The following is an 18,543-nucleotide window of genomic DNA, read 5'->3' on the forward strand; positions in this document are numbered from 1 at the left end:
GCTCATGGATGTGTGTGTATGTGCATGTTGGTGTGTGTGTTCTCTGAACCTCTTCCGACCATTAGGGTAAGTGTACATTATTCATTGTGGCCTGTCAAGATCATTATCAACAGAGAGTAAAGATGTATGGACGGAAATGAGAGGTTGGTTGGAGGAGGCATCGGGAGCATGTTCTGTGTCATTAGATAAATGGTACAACATGTCACCTTTTGCCACCAACTCCAACAGACTGTATTTCATCCTATTTATTAGTGTCTAGCCACATGTTTGAAATGCTTATTTAAGATATACCATCTATGTTTTGCATGGTATGGTATGTACTGTGTTTTTAATCTTGTGTTTTAGAGTTTAATTGAAGCTAAAACGTTTCCAATGCTTAGAGGACTCCATTAGAGCGGAAGGGATAAGTCAACTAATCTATCAACAGAGAAAAAGTTGGCGACCAAATAATTGTCAAGGCAATTTTTCTTGCAACATTGCACTAAATCCTTTTTTTCAGACTCTAATATATGTCTTTCTGTTTTTCTCGGTTTTGGATGAGTTTGAGAATGCTGAAAATGTCCTGATATTTTAGGGACCAAATGATCTATATCTAAGCTGTACACTCTATTGTGAATGGCAACATTTAATGTATTTTTTGGGCATTTTTGTATAATTTCACATTTTGTCTACAAAAGCTTATCATGAAAGTGTACAGGAAAATAAAGCATATTCTACTCTATTGCATTCTAGATTCAATGTTCCTTGTTATTAATATAGTAACAACAAATAGAGCAATGGTTACTACTCTATTTTGTCCATAACTGTGGAATTATTTTCTAATAATGTTCTAGCAATTCCTTCAAAATAAGTTTAGTTTAGTCTGTTTAGCTCTATTTCTAGGAAAATCCTATTCAATGAAGAAACATACCCATAAATAATTCCAATTAACGGCTAGTGTAAACCTGACCCATGAAATAAAGCATTGCATTACATGTACCAATCATTTTGGTGACTGTACGAAAATACTTCAGCAGATCAAGCTCATAAAGTGATGAAAAACAAACAACAATCAACCGTGTCTGGGACAAAATAATGTTTCTGACAACAAAAGTCAACAATAGCACAACTGCTTTCCAAAAGCTATGGACCTACAATGCCAAAGGCTGTGTGAGTCAATGTTAATAATGCTCAAATCATTTCTACAATAAATAACCTGAAGGTTCTATAAATCAGTACTAGACGATTGCTTGGCTTCTCGTTTCATTTTTTCCCTTCGCTTGGCCTTTCAGATAAGCAATATTCTTGAATCATGCCATAGTAATGACTTGCACGCCCGGTGCAGCAGTGCAACGTTATTAATAATTTGTTCTTCATTTCCCAACAGCATTTCCACGCTGTCAACTATCGCTCTGTTCATTGTAAGTCAGTACTATAAAACACCATTGGGACACTCTGCCTAAAGCAAAAGTGAATTAGGTTAATTATTTCTTAATAAGCTTTACGGAGATAATGCAACAGGACCGCAGAGGCAAGGCGGCGTTTTTGTAATTTAATGCTTCAGCTAAAAAGAAAACTTAAACATACAATGTGATAGTAATTATGAGACACAGATAAAGTTGTTGTCGAAAGGTAAACGATGTTCATAAGGAGCCCAAGGGCTAATAAATCCAATTTGTATTTAATACCTGATCCTAAATGCTGCATTTCCACAATGTAAGCGGCAAACAACAACATTGAATTGTGTCTGATTACACGGAGTAAACATTTCTGGACAATTTGATATTGCTTGTCACAGAAACAACTCGGGCATACAACATGCTGAGTGGAAGAGCGCTACCTTATTAGCATGGAGGCTCAATACTCCTTTTTGTGAAATACAACAGCAGGAATACAACAACGATGTCAACAACACACTAAATTATGTATTGGTTTAGACTGGGCGTTTTATTGTTGGTGCTATCTTTATAAATGATGAAATATAGAAGTCTTATCCGAAACTAATTTAATTCTGCAGCTCAGGAAAACAAGGAATGAAGCCCACACCGTTGATAGATACTCTTTGAATACTTTTTAAATTCCATTTGTTTTTGCATTTGTTAAAACAACTAAGCCACAGACTTTAACACATAAGGGTTATTTAGGTATGCAACATGTGTTGAGGCGCTAGCCAATAGAAGTGCAAGTGTTACATAGTGTTGTCACTTTATTACAGAAGTCAACAAAGAAGCCCAATTGAGGCGTTTCAGGCGAGTGTGTGGAAACGTTGGGCTTTAAGCCATTGCAGACTATTTACATGCACCAACAACTCTGCAACACTAGAGGAAAGTGAACACTCCAAAAAGCACAATATGGCCTCTTTAAATCTAACAGCAGTTGAAGAAAGTAGCAGGGAGATAAAAGACAAACAAAATAATAATTATACACAACTTAAATACATAAATACAAATCCTATTTGGTGGAGATAAACAATATTAAATATAATAAATACATAAATTAGCTATGTTATTGCAGATCATTTCATGGTGTATGGTTGCCAACTTAAAGAACATCAGAGCTACAAAATATACGGAGAGCATTTACAGAAACGCCCTCTTAATGTGTCATAGTTCCTTATTATGATACATCATGCTGAAATGTCTACCATTAGGCGTATCGAGGCATTGTACCGGATGAAAGGTATCACTATATTGAGTGACTGAGGCTGAATGCCATGACATTTTGTAGTAAATTCACAGTTGATGAGTGTATGTGTCATCAAAATGAACGAAGAATAACGGCAGCGCTAGCTCCCTATTAGTTCAAATCACTTGTGTGTTGCCGAGTGTGAATGTTGAGAAAATGATGAGATTCACACACTTATTCTCAGACACAAAGACGAGTTTCACACCTTTGATTAGTGACAGAGACGTTGGGGTAATACAGAGAAAGGCATTATTCATAGACGCTTTCTAAACTCAACTTGAAAATATTTATTGTATTTATGCTCCATCATAACTGATTTTTGACACATATTGTTAACTTATGATTCCTCATAATGTGATAGAGGAAGTGTTACTGTCCTATCCCTGATTTAAAGTCAAATACATCTCAGTTTTTCTACTTGAATCCACTTACAAGCTGAACAATGCATCTGTATCCGTGTTTTATTCTCTATTAAACACTTTGATCTCAACAGAAAACTCCCCTAACAGCTTATGTAACTTACACTGTATGAAATCCAATTCAAGGCTAACTGAATAGTTTTCCTATTCAAATCAAAGACAAAATGAAAGAAGAATGTTTTTGCAGTTCCTGGAGGGGTTGAGTCTGTCAAAGCTGCAAGGATTCCACCTCATAGCAGCGTGGTATTTGATGCGGATCCTGAGTGATACGCCCTCCCAAATACTTAAAAGCTAACGAGGCAAAGTTAGGCAGATGAGATGAACAGGTACGCTCCATATTGTGTGAAAGAAACTCTAAGGGATGAATTACATTGCTGCCTTTAACACGGCTGATGCCAGGATGATTAGAAAAAAAGGTGTGTGAAGTTGAATGACGGAAAGAGGAAGTTAGCGGATGTATGCACACACACACACACACACACACACACACACACACACACAACACACACACACACACACACACACACACAACACACACACACACACACAACACAAACACACACACACACACATCACAACACACACCACACACACACACACACACACACACACACACACACACACACACACACACACACACACACACACACACACACACACACACCACACCACACACACACACCACACACACACACACACACACACACACACACACACACACACACACACACACACACACACACACACACACACACACACACACAAGTATCTGGATGTACAACTAGAAATGTGCCAAAAACAGCTGGATGACTATAAAATAGATAATTAGACGTGTTACAAGCACATTTCACATTTAACAATGCGGATGTCTGCATGAGTGCGTGTGGACTTTTTTGAAGCAACAGCTTGCAAAAATAACCAGCGAACGTGCACGTGCACACTCACGCACGCACACACATCCCACACTCTTGTCCGGCCAAGACCAACATCTCAGTGTTTTTCCACAATAAGAGCGGCTCATTCGACACAGGAGCTATGTCAGTGTGAGAGTCCTTTCATCCGCCCACCGCAACATGTGTGTGTCCATGTGTGTGTGTGTGTGTGTGTGTGTGTGTGTGTGTGTGTGTGTGTGTGTGTCGGAACATCCAGAAGGCAGTGTTTGTTTATCCTAAAACACAAGCCTGAGTTCCTACTTCCCATATCCCTCTCTTTCACATCAAGCCTCTCAGCGCTTTTATTTTGTATTCCTTAAAAAAAAAAAAAGGGACATTTCTGGAAGGTATATTTTTCAAAAAAGTCATTGTTTTGATTGGAATTTTAGTGCCAGCCCATTACTCTTTTAAACCTCATGGGCTTGTAAACATATCTTTACATTGCAGCTGTCACATTCTTGCCTTCTACTGTATATTTTCTCCTCTTTTTCTATCCCTCTATCTGCCTTTCTTTTCCCATGCTGCTGTGTTTTGTGGGTATATGGCTCCTTTGGGACCGTCACATTTAGCCACAGTCCAAGCTCACAGCTGCCGGCTCCCGAGAGAGCGGACCAACAAGCTGCTGTAATTGAGACGTCTCCGGGAGGACAGCAGTGCTGCAGCTACGTACCAGTACTCATATAAAACGTAATAGTCCCTCATTTCGCAGAGAGAAATATGGAACATACTTCCAGTACTGCACACCAGTGAAACTACTTTTAGAACTGTTAGTTGTACTTCCACTGATTTAATAGTGTTGTATTCATTTATATGATTATGGCGCCTTAAAACACATGTACAGCCTCTACGGACTATGTTACTGGTACTAGATCTAATTCTGATGCTGTCCGATATCGTTGGGATGTGCGAACGCGCAATTGTAACATAGTAGGATGATTAGATGTTCATTTTAAATGACTAAAACACTACATTCAGGTTTTTCTGATAGAAAACATTTCACTCTTATTTTAGGGTTAATGGATCAACAAAGTATATTGCTACTGTGACATGTAGGCTCTGCATACAGCTAACAGCCAATCACAATTGTTTTTGATCAATTTATCAGCAAGTCAACGACAAAAACATGAAAATGTCAAATTAAAAGATTAAACCGGAAAGTGTAAAATGTAAGGAAGTGTCAGTCATGTCTAAGTTTGTCCAGCTTTAGAATGAATTATGTTAACCAAAAACAGATCAATTGTTGTCATCCGATGAACAGATATTATTTTTGTATGTTATCAAAAATATATCACACATTCCTGCAATATGTCCTGCATTCTTTAAGGGTATACAAATGCTTTTTGTTTAAAATCAACGCGTTTTATAGCAATTTATTGGGCTCAAAATATTGCAAGATGTCTTCCTTTGTTCCTAATATATTTTTTGAAGCACCTCTTAAGGGGCTAGCAGTCTGCCTGTGTATTATCATCAGTTTAATAAGTCAGTGAGTGTGCGAGAAACAATCTCCTTTGGAAGCGCAGATGAATTTGTGTGCATCAAATGGAAAAGGCTGAATAGACTAAAGGGGAGAAGTCACTTTTATCCTGAAGCGTGAAATGATGTTAAGCTTAGTCCATTAAACACATCAGGATATACGGGGGGAAGCATATAGGGGGCATGCACACACTTATTGAAGATGCATGTTGCAGTCTACATATATACCAACACATGCACACATTTAGTTTTTCGCTCTGTTACTCTTATTTTGTTTCTTTCATTTCCTTTGGTAAAGCAACAACGACAATATGGAACATATAGACAACGTTTTCTAGAACTTTGGTGAAAAAGAACAGGCTGTTAATCATTTATGAGAGAAGGGAAAACAATGCTATCTTGTGTATCTAAATGAAATAAAAATATCTCTGTTTGAAACTCAATATTTTATGTTATACCTACCAAAGGGATGCTGTGGAATTTAAACTTTTATAATGACGATACGTGACCATGTATTTTTAATGGCTTTCCATCCAAGTGACACATCTGAGAAGCTTCCGGATACAAGGTTATTAAAGTCTGATTTCTACGGCAGACAGGAAGCAGCTTTACTGAATGACAGTAATGTTTCAACACTGAGTTATTCACGTTTACTTTTTAGAAAGCTTTTCACAAGTCAGTGAATTTTGTATGACTTTGCAGTTATGTGTAAACTGTTTTATGAGATAATAGATAGGGACAATTCAGACTGTTGGCACTATGTTGGATGACATAAAACAAGTAGAAAAGGAAGAGACGGACCAAATGTGAGTATTTACGCAAGAAATATTAATATTTTACATCATATGCACTCCTTTTTTCATTTTTAACATCATGCATTGGATCACATTTAGCTCAGATAACATGTATTTTTATTTGATTGCCTGCAGGTCCCATTTTCTGCTTCCAACATTGGGATGATGTCCGATAAACAAACAAATGAGTTTTGTCATTATTGTTTCGTACGGAGCCCTGTAGGGTTCATAGAGAGAAAAATAAATAAAACGTGGCCACGTTTTACTTTCTCGTGCGCACACTTTAGTAACTCGTGCGCACGAGTTACTAAAGCGTGCGCACGAGTTAATAAAGCGTGGCCTCGTTTTATTTAAATTGAGGGATTCCTGTCCGTGACTCACAGTATCTGCTGCCCACAGCTGTTTTATCGAAGGAAAACCTCCTTCACTTTATGAAATCTCAGCGGCACCAGTGGCCTGTACTACGAAGAAGGATTGGCTATTTACACTATTCATTCATGAAGTATGACGCTGCGCTGTCAGCACGCGTCTCCATGTTTGTGATTGGTCAAATGTTGCTAACCCCGTCCCTTTCACGTGAGCGCGCTCTCAGCCGGACAGAGAAACCCTGGTTGATTTACTGAGTTGATAACCAGCTTCGTAGGACCGCTTATCGACATCGCGTTTGTTAGGGTCAGTTAAGCCGGGTAAATCGAACATATTCAGGTCCAGGGTCTGTTGAACTGGCTTCGTCGTACAGGGCACTGGAGGCAGTAACGTGTAACTCAGCAGAATCTGAGAAGAGCAGCACCAGCTGCAAAGAGCTGTACCTTTTACTGGTTACTTCACTGTGTTTCCCTTCATTAGAACCGCTGAATAGATATCGAGGCTGCTACGTTTAACCACACACACCTATGCACACATCGAACTACCAGAGTATTCTCCCTCGCTTTATGAAGGAGATGTCCTGTCACCGGGGCGCATGATGTGTGTGTGTGTGCTCAGCTCCGCTCTGTGTGCGTGTTCGTGTGTATCCGACACCACCGGCATTTGTTTTCAAATTACCACGAATAGTACTTTAAACAAATCTGGTTCCCCATAGTTAAGTGTATTCCCAAGTGAAAGAAATGTGTTTAATCTTAATCTCGATGTGCACCGGAACGAACGATACTATCATAAACAAATGCCCCCCCCATACACACACACACACACACACACACACACACACACAAAATGAAGCCATGCTTTATTAACTCGTGCGCACGCTTTAGTAACTCGTGCGCACGCTTTATTAACTCGTGCGCACGCTTTAGTAACTCGTGCGCACGCTTTAGTAACTCGTGCGCACGAGTTACTAAAGCGTGCGCACGAGAAAGTAAAACGTGGCCACGTTTTATTTATTTTTCTCTCTATGAACCCTCCAGGGCTCCGTAGTTTCGCATTCATTTATAAATGTTTATTATATTGTCTTATTCATTTTTTTTTGTTTCTGATAAAAAAGACGTCTGTAATTTCGGTTCATTTAATAATTATGGTATTAAGATGTTTAAGAAAAGTGATTATCCAAAGTTTGTTGTCATGCTCTTTCAAACAAACAGAGCATAAAGGATTATGAAACCGGAAAACTTTAAAATGTAGACAAAGTTTAGCTGCTTCTATTAGTGCTTGATATTTTGAAATACTTATCTACATTATGGGCAGTCGGCTCAGTGTGGTACGAACGCAACAAACGATGAGGCGCATGCATCTACGTGACATTATATTTGACAGTTTGAAGAAGATGAGGGAAATGTTTGCAGAAATAAACAGTGTGTGCTTTTGTAGAGTTTTGGTAAGTAACATTAAACTGAATGACTGTGAGCAACGAGGACAGTTTTTAACCTCTGAAAACATTGTAATCTTTTGCGGGGCACATAAACACATACACACACATTAAGGTCCTCTGAGCATGTTTTCATGGAGCTCTGACCATTCCTCAGTTGCTTGACGTCAGTGGAGCAAACTCCTTAACCTCACTGCTGGACACTGAGCCAAGGGAATACTTTATGGTCAAAGTCTCTCTTTGTGTCTCTCCCTTTCACACACACACACACACACACACACACACACACACACACACACACACACCACACACACACACACACACACACACACACACACACACACACACACACACACACACACACACACCACACACACACACACACACACACACACACACACACACACACACACCACACACACACACACACACACACACACACACACACACCACACACACACACACACACACACACACACACACACACACACACACACACACACACACACACACACACACACACACACACACATACACACACACACGATCGTAAAAGGGCCGAGACAGCCCCTCAACGTCTATTTCACTGGGCACTAATCAAGAGGGAACAGGCCTTTACCTACTTGGCACACGCACTAAACACACAGTGACAGCCAGCCACACACACACGCACACTCAAAAATGCAGCTGCAAATCTTGCCATAAACAAAGACGCACATCCACAAGAGGGAGAGTGACAAATTAATATGGCGCCCGCAAGCAGAAACACCTACACACACACATTTCTGTTTTGCAGCATATCAACTGGAGGGAAGCGGAGACAAGATAATAATACAGTCATTGTTTTCCACTACCTTCTGGATGGGTAATTAGAGTGAGAAAGAAGGATGCAGAAAACACAAGGAACCCTGGCTATCTTCAAACACACATAATTCTCTTTTAATCGAGGGTTTAATCAAAATGCACTTTCCAAATGAAAACAAATCACCATATTTTCTGACCCAAAAGGACCTTTTTAAAGATAATCTAGGAAGAAAGATGATGTTGTTATAATGTTGGTACAGTGAGGAGAGGAGTTGTGTAGAGGGAGAATAAGAAAGACTTAAGGGCAGGTCAACTGTGATTGGATGGATAAAGGAGGACGAGGAGGAGGAGAAGAATAAGAAGGTGTGGGATTAGTAAAAGCAAAGAAGGTTTAGGACAGCAACAGCACAGCCATCTTACACTGCCAATTACCAGATATGCTTCCTTGGTTTTGTTTCATGCAGAGCATTTGAGTGGAACGGAGCTGGAGCATTGCAAAATTAATTGGAGCAGGGAGCAGCATTTCAGGAGACTGGAAGTGATGCTCCAGCTGCTTAAGTTCAGCCGCTAAAGTTTGCTCCAATTGGCTTCAAAGCTGCAGAAAAAAAAATAAAAATCCTTGAGCCTCTTGTTTTTGACACGGATGTGTGCCCTTCGCGGAATTCTCCACTACATTTTGACTATGACACAGATTACTGTATTTTACCGTTTCTACTCAACCTTAACTGTGTTGGCGCGTCTTCCCTTGGTTACAGCTAAACCTTTCCAAAGTAATAGGGTTTATATATTTTTAGCACAGGATGAGAAGCACCTATTTTATCATGTCCACAAGAACAATTTTTTGCTAAATCCTCACAAAGATCCTGAATCCTGCTTTCTACCTGTCCTATTTCCTGTGTTAGACTGTTGCTCAAACTAAGCTCCCTTATCTCTAGCTACGCTTTTCTCACTTAGTTGCCCTCCTCTTCAGATTTCTTCCCGGGGAGACTTTCACTACACCTAGCCAACTTGATCTACACGGCCCCTGGTATGAATTCTTGCTTCCTACCTCAACAAGCCAGAATGCAATGCATCCACAAGACACCAATTGATCAGTATTCGGTACAACAATACATTGAGATTATCATCAATGATATTCATAGAGAACAGCAGGAGCAGCCACGAGTGTAATGTCCCAGTAGGAGACTTTCCTTATAAGCATATACACTTAAGTACAGAGAGAGAAAGAGATTATCAGAGTTGAGAGTAATGGATTGTATGGGATGGACTAAAAGAAGGCGGTATAAGACGATAAATGGAAGTGAAAGAAATGGATTGAGACAGAAACAGACGGAATGTTATGATATAAGGTGGGAACATGAAGAAACAGTCAAGGGGGGAAAGTTATACATTGATAAGCAGTGGGTTAGAGCAATGGAGGAACAAAGTTTTGGAGGAAAATGATGAAAATGAAAAAAGACGATCCAACAATACTGGACTCAAGTCTTTAGAAAAGACTAACCTGGCTGAGCTTTCAAAGCCTTCGCAATTCTACTTTGGATCAACCTTAATGTGATGTGTCTACAGGTGCTTTTTGCTCATACTTTGAATCCATCGTTTTTTTTTCTGAGGGCTTGATTTTGCCACACCATTTCCCTCTTTGAAGCAGAAAGGGAAAACAATCTGTCCTGCCAGATTACTCCTGAGACCCAACGGATACAAAGAGGCTGAATCAAGCACACAATGAGTTATTTTTTTCATTATGTCAGGAGTTTCCCTCATGGCTTCCCACTGACTTCTCAAAGCAGGACCCATTTTCCTATTTGTTATGGTTGTCTGGTGCAATCAAGTGATGGGAGTTGCTGTTGTCTGGTAAGTAGAGCAACAAATGGAGAGGGGAGAAATTGGACGATATGGAGCGGAAACAAAGAGGAGAAAGAGGGAGAATGGGAGAGAAATGCAGCGACAATGAAGCTAAGGAAGAATATACAGATTTTTTGTACGACAACTGTGATGCAGACGATGGTGAAGGCACGCGGCAGTGAAAATTAAATTGGCAAGATATATTGTGGTTCAATTTATCTCTCTAGGTCGTCCTCAGACGAGCCCCTCCATCGTCGCTTCCAGTCATCCCGGTTCTCCATACATCTGGCCAGTTCACCACCCGCTGCGATGTTCCTGCGGACTCCCGCCGCTGGAAGTATAGGATTTGGGATGACTTTGTTCTTCATGGTTGGCTTTACTATGCTGATTAACGACTGGGGGGCGCAACTCCTCTCAGTCCTGGTTTTAGTTCAGAGTGTCCTTCTCCTAGATGGGTTGCCTTCCATGGCTATGAGCCCCATCTGCCCCTGCTATTTTGCCCATAGCTGGGGAGCAGTTTTAGGGAACGGTGCCTTGCTCAGGGACACCTCTGTAGCACTTGGTCTTTCCGGGACTTGAACTGGTGACCTTCCAGTTGCCAAGCCAAGTCCCCATGGACTTCGCCACCACCGCCCCTTACCGCACGTTCAATTTATGCTTTGCTTTTAAATTCTCAAGCAGTCCTGTAGACAACGTGCAGTTTCTGTTTATTGATTCTACAGGAAAGTACTCTGAGGAGTCAGAGGTCGCCAACAGTGCAATTGTTCTGAAGTGGTAGAAAGTACAGGTCTTTCTCATGGAAATACCTTTAAAACGATTTATTTTCCAGATAGATGTTTTTAGCACGCCTTGCCTTCTTCTGGATGGAAGTCAACAATCAGAAGGGGCCGGTACCGAATAAATTGAGACTGGGTTGTCGTCAATATTTCATTTCAAAGAGTTCCCTGTGTTTGTCAATCCTTTGGGTCTTACCTTTGGAGCATGCATTATAGTTTAATTGCTCAATGTTCACAGCACAGTGGGCTGCTTCTCTTTCTGACAGCAAAGAGACCAGTGGGAAAAGCTCAGGTTGACAAACTGTTGAATTAAAATGTAAGTCTGTGTAAATCCTCAATGCAGGTATTTCCTATTTATCATGATTGACCGAGTACTGGGACAAGCACGGGGAGTAATTAAAATGGAAGCTGACTAACAGTGCCCAAGTGCAAGTGCACCAAGCGGTGCCCTTACATGTGTGGGCCAAATACTTCCTGGTTTTAAACAGGTCCCAGAGGAGATGGAGCTCTATGCGTACAACCTCTTTCATAGCGTTCTGTCTGCAAGGAGACAAGACAATTCCATTATCCAGCGATGTAGCATGGGTCCCCTGAGTGTGTGTGTGTGGGGATACACACACAAACAAGCTGCCCACGGAAAGGAAATAGATACCAATTGGTGAGTGTGTGTCTGTGTGTGTTAGAGTAAGTTGCCTCAGGCTAAGAGATGCGCATCAAGAGAACTCACTCCTCCTTCAACTCATCCTCAGTGAGGCTGAAGGCGGTCAATCAGTGTGTGTGGGTGGGTGTGTATTTTTGGTCTTTAATAGGTTCCATTTGGTGCCAGAGAGGGAACAAAGTCACTGCTATGTCTTTATATGGAAGCTATACTAATGTCTTTGTGATTGCATCTTTAAGTTCACACATAGGACACATCTTCTGTAATACCAGTGCTAATGCAATAAATGATTTTGACTTTGCAACATAGACATTGTCAGTGTGATGTTATCCACAGGTTTCTGAAGTGAAGCTCAATGTTGTTTCCTATGGAAATTACATACAGAAACCAACACCATTTGTTCCCCCACAAGGCTATAAACATGTTGATTTTGAGGTACATTTGGGCATATTAACATGAAGTTTGTTTCTTTTTTTTAATATAATTGTTTGTTTGACAAATAACAAAAAGGCAAGGATCGTGAATGTTGTCTAAACGCAAATACAAAACTAGTCTAAAACTGACAACATTTGTATCTTGTATGTTGTATTCTTTGCTAAAACATTTTTTAAACATAGCTGTCTTTATTTGAATATGCTGCCCACATTCCCTAATACCCCAGAGTATGGCACATTTTCTGAAGTAAGACAAATGTATGTCTTCTCATGCCGTATATCTATAATGCTGGTACTGCTTACTGTATTGTATAGCAGTTTATGTCTGATAGTTTGTCTTGCTTCTTTGTCAAGAGAGCAATACTGAAGAAGTCCTAACAAGAAAGAAAATGAGATCTTGTTGGATGTTTGACCTTCTCAGTGAGGTTTATTTTCTGAAGGTTTTCTGAGCTAACCACATGCAAACACACCTTAACAAAAGCCAAATGGACTAGTTCTCGAAGCCCAACTCTTAGCCACAACATTGGCGGTTAAGACTTCTGTTATCATTTGTAGCGTTAAGAAAAAGAGTCTTCGCCGCAGCAGAGTTTACATAATGGCACCGCTGTGATCTGAGAGCGGCTCAGGCTGGATTTGTTTACAAGGATGCCAAACCTAGAGGAAGAAGCCGTCTCTTATGTGATGCTTTATGGTATCAATTCAGATGCCACTCTTGCTTACAGTATACATTTGTTTCTTCATTATAGATGTTGAAAATCTGGTCATTACAGTGATGGGAGTGATCTGTGTGGAGTGCCCCGTTTGTCCTTTGAATAATTGGTCAAGACTTTGGGGGAAAAACTGAATATTGTTCAGCTTGCTGGATGAGTGACTAAGGATGGGATGTGTATATAAATAGAGGAAGCAATGTATGCTAACAAGCAATATAGATACCATATGATTCAACGCTTTTCCGTCTAACACCACTTGTGTTGAGAGTTCTTAACAAATGACATCGGAGAAAGTGTGAGTAAAAACGACCCATAAAATATACACTTTGAATATCAATAACTTGCATGCATCCAAGACGAACAAAGAATCCATAAACAAATCCAAATGTGGTGCGGAACTAAACAACAGCCAAACATTTGGATCGTCCTGACTCACACAGACTGTTTATGCCGAAGTGTTTGGGAAACATTGAGCATTCGACCGGATAATTGTGACTTGGATTGTATTCACCAGTTATGCAAGTGTTATGCTTTTTCTTTGGGCTCTTTTCTTTGTGTCTTTTTGCTTCAATTTATAAAGAATTGTGTCCGTTAACAATGGATTATTTGTCATTGAGACATGTCAGAAAAGTAATGTTGTTCAATTACGTCCTAACTCTGTGTTTCAACTATCTTCTACGTGTCCTGGTACAATTGATGCAGGTCTGCTAAGTGTTTACTGGCAGGCTATGTGTCTTGCACACTGACTGTGTGACATGTCAACAGGGTGACTGGCTGGATATATGACCCACTGCAGTTCATGTTGTGTTAGCTGGGAGGCTGAATAACGGGCCCATGTTGTGACGCTATAAATTGTTTAGCTGACGGCCATTGAAGACAGCAATACACAGAAGACTGGACAAAGCCAGAAAAAGGGCAAGACTGCCATCAATTCCCTGTTGTGACAGGAAAGGAAAAGGATGTTGTATTTCACCAAAGAGCATACCCGCTTTATTAAATTATAATGAACTTTTACTGTCCATGCTATTTCATTTCTCCTGAATCACTGTGTCACTTTCTATATATTCTTATAAATCACTTCTCTTTTAGCAGATAGTGTCTGTGATACGAGGGTGTGCTGGTGTGTGTCTGTGTTTATTGTGCGTGTCCCACAGTGTTTGCTTACAGATTGGTATTGACCTTCTTTTAAACACCATAGAGCATCAACATCCTGCCATGTGTGTGCATCGGCATGCAAGTCCTCTCTTCTAACCGTGAGCATATACAAACACAAAATCCAATGTCATTTGAATCTCTGGAGTTTCTTAAAGGCACCGTAGCTTTGAATGTATCCGAAGTGGCAGACAGAATATAAACACCCTACATATAGTGAAATAATGCAAAAAAATAAGAGAAACAGACTTCACCGCGGCGCTCAACCTTCACATGAGAATTCATGTGAAGGTTGAGCGCCGCGGTGAAGTCTGTTTCTCTTATTTTTTAAGTTAACTTACAAGCTTTTCTTGCTGACATTGTGATGACACACTCTTGGAAATAGATCACAAAAAGCCCAATAAAACTGATGTGCAAGCACACATACACACAAACGGGTTCGGGGTCATATTATGACGTTCTCTGTTCTTAATGCAAACCAGTGTAAACACACAGCTAACATGCCGCCATAAACTGAAAGACCAAACAAAGAGGCAGAACAAGTGAGACGGACAGATGATACAGAGAGACATGCAAGGGCAGGATATAAAGAATGAATAGATATATGAAAAGACCCAAAAGGGAAATCATAAAGGCTATATAGAGGCAACAAAGAGACAAGATGTCAAAGATGACATCAAAGTTTGAGGTACAAAGAGACAAAGGGGTGAAGCAGAGACATTAAATAAGGCGTAGACAGATGGCTCTTTGCTGTTCTCCTGATAACACTTCTATCCGTGTAAAACATAACAAGCCCCGGGTGAACGCAATAAACACCGCATAAAATCAAACTATCATCATGATGCTAATCACAACAAGTGTAGCCTGTCATGATGTCGTTATCGCTGTATGTGCAAGACACTTTAAGGTTGTGTGGGTGACAGTCAACATAATGAAGAAGCAGATGAAAATAGAGAGGGAAGACAAAAGAAACAAAAGAGACAGAAAGAGTGGGGGACAGATCAAAAAGAAAAGGCAGATTGTGATACGGAAAGACAAAGAGCGATACATCTGTAGTTTAAATGCAGAATAAAAGTTGATGTTGCCCCAGTGCGTGCTTTGGTCATGAAATCACCAACTGGTGTCAAGACAATTACACATGCTGCCAAGCTGGGCCGCTAAGGTGTCGTTCTGACAAACTTCTGATTGACCCCTGAAGAATGCTTACACTATGCATCTATTTGTCTCCAACACACACACACACATTCAGACTCACTGTTTGAGCAGCCTGGTGTCCTAAAACGATAGATCACATTGGTAAACAAGGACACTGCATTGTGCAATATGCTTCAAGAAAAACACAAGCTGTCCTAGACTATGTTTGGTTTTGACAAAACACATATATGTTAAAAAAGAAAACAAATGGAGAAATGTAGGTTTTGGGGGTTAGAACACTGTCTGCGGAAACTACAATTAACATTCAAGTTTAAGGAAATTGCTTTGTCAAATACGCTTCAAGAAAAAACACACGTTGTCCTGATCTATATTGGATTTTGGGGCGTGACACAAATACGCCGTTATTAAAAGTTTGGAAATTAATGGTCTCATAAAACGACACTATACATTAACATTCAAGGAAACTGCATTGCCCAATACGCTTCGAGAAAAACACAAGTTGTTCTACACTATGTTTGATTTTCACAAAGTAAAAACACAATTTATTTGTAAAAGTCTGCAGAAATGAGTTATTGGACGAGAACCGGGATGGTTTGGTTGGTTATAAAAATGGACGACTGAAACTATAAATCACAAACCTATACAAGGAGACTGCATTGTTTATTAGGCTTGAAGAAAACATACTTATTCCTAGACGATGATTGATTTTGTCGTAACACACAAACATTTTACGACTAATGACTACGTTACTGTTTATGTAATGATCCGTTCATATAGGATAATCCTTATTCTGTCTTTCTGTTATCAGTGCTGAATCATTCCTAATAGTGTGAACCTCGGTTAAGGATCACTTACACAAGTATGACATGATGGTCCAAATGTCTAGTGTCACATTGCAAATGTTTGCTTTGTATGACAGAGTTTGTAACATCTGTGAAATTGTCTCAGTCTTAAGGCACAAGCTCCATCTTTAACTCATCCCATGTTCTGTTTCTTACACTGTTGCACGACAATATAATCTTTTCAATCACGAGTGTTTTTGTTTCTTTTGTCTTGTATTTTAATGTGCTTAGGTAACTGATTCACAACACTGGACTTTAAACCTTGAAGTCTATGTTGACTTGCTGTAAAACATAATAACGTGCCAAAATACCTATTTAAGCAAAACCATACTTTTTTTCTAAACTTTACCTATGAGTCTTTTGTGTTTTACTTTTGTATTTACAACTACCTGTTTTGAAATGAACTGTAATATAGGAGAACATGTATATCTCTCGTTATGCAATGGAGATGCAGTTAAATTGTATGGGAACTTTATTTTGTGCGTTTTTGAAGGAAATGACCAGTCCTGAACATTATGCACGAGCTCATACACACAAAGTATATGCATCTCTACATCTCTCTCACACATGCATTCTGCTCGGTTTATGCATTGCATCATTCACCCTGCTGACATAATCTAGCATAACATAAAACTCTCATTAATTCAGTATTATTTCAGCATTCAGTAATTCATCATTGGCGATCTATGATTAAGCAAACTGCCACACTACCATGCAGTCTCATTGATCAAACATGGGAATGAAACCTTGATGGGTGGTGGGCTTGGCGTTCTATCGCTTCTGTTGACAAGTGGAAATCATTCACTTTGTCTGTCTGCAGATTTCTTTTTTTGAGTTTCCTTTCCATTTACTGTGGTATCATTTAGACTCAGCTCAGGTAAACCAATCTACCTTTCCCTGACATAGACCTGAGGTGGATTTAATACAGTGTCAACAATAAGAAATATTGTATGGGCTCTGGTTTTTCAATGCCATGTGGAGGGATGATTTTCTTTCTCCTGCAGTGTATCACAAAGTGTCACCTCTGGCACTGTTTCGAAGTGGTCTGCCGTGACTGTTGCCAAAGATCTATTTTAACTTGCTCGCCAGCTAGCAGCTGCAGCATGATTGCCGTGGAAATTAAATAAAAAATATTATCTATGAGCAACAGACACACATAGAGGGACATAGAAAGTGTGTGAGGAAGTAGAAGTATATCCATGTTTTTCAGCTACAATATACAATGTAAGTATTTCAACCTGCTGTAACTGCCCAATCCGTACCAGAAACCCAATTTGTTCTGCTCGTATATGCAGCTACTTCCTGTCACTGCTCTAGTTTATGGCACTTTAGATACAGTATGCGCTGATATCGCAGTCTCTCCTCCTCCACGATATACCCTTGATAAGATGTATGTACCTTTTGTCTTTCAGGTATTGAAACATTAGAATATCTATTTTTTGTTGAGAAATGTAAGCGTGCAATTTACTAACAATGAGTAGAAAATGATTTCACTCTTAACGTTTTATTATTGTGTTGATTTGCAATTTAAATTGTAAATCCCAGCATGGTTTTTTGCTTAATACCATGTTTAACATAGGTCATTTTATTCCAATTATGCTCCGGGTTGCTTGTCATATGCAATCCTATCGTATGTCAAAACCATTATTATGCACATGCCCGGTATATTAAACCTTCATATCAGAATAATGGATCTCAAAGGACACAGCCCGCTGTGACATGCCGTTAAATTGACTCTCATTTAGCTTTTTGTCTGATTATTAGAATGCACAGCCATAACTGCAAAATGACCAAATGCCATTTTAATAACTAATCATTTGAGAGTTTCAGCGGCTCATACTGTAAGGACTGATATCATCACAATTCACAACTCCCTACTTCAATGTGGACTTATGTATATAATAGTATTCTAATATAAAAAGGAATTCTGATTATGTTTCTGAATTCAAGTTGTATATTAAGTCCTAATAGTATTACTGACTATTACAAATTGTCATTTGGCTGAAGGGCTTTTACCGTGCATGTGAACACATTATGCAAATGTGTATGGATTCCATAATTCAACATCACATGAATAAATATGAAAT

The 18,543-nt window shown here is 39.6% G+C and overlaps 1 protein-coding gene across 4 annotated transcripts in view; it reads right to left on the reverse strand.

Moving 5' to 3' along the window:
- Positions 1 to 18,543, reverse strand: part of cntfr (ciliary neurotrophic factor receptor) — a 259,028-nt gene that overhangs the window by 97,503 nt on the left and 142,982 nt on the right. The window lies entirely within an intron of this gene.

This window comes from Gymnodraco acuticeps, unplaced genomic scaffold, assembly GCF_902827175.1.
Source record: "Gymnodraco acuticeps unplaced genomic scaffold, fGymAcu1.1, whole genome shotgun sequence".
Classification (NCBI taxonomy): Eukaryota; Metazoa; Chordata; class Actinopteri; order Perciformes; family Bathydraconidae; genus Gymnodraco; species Gymnodraco acuticeps.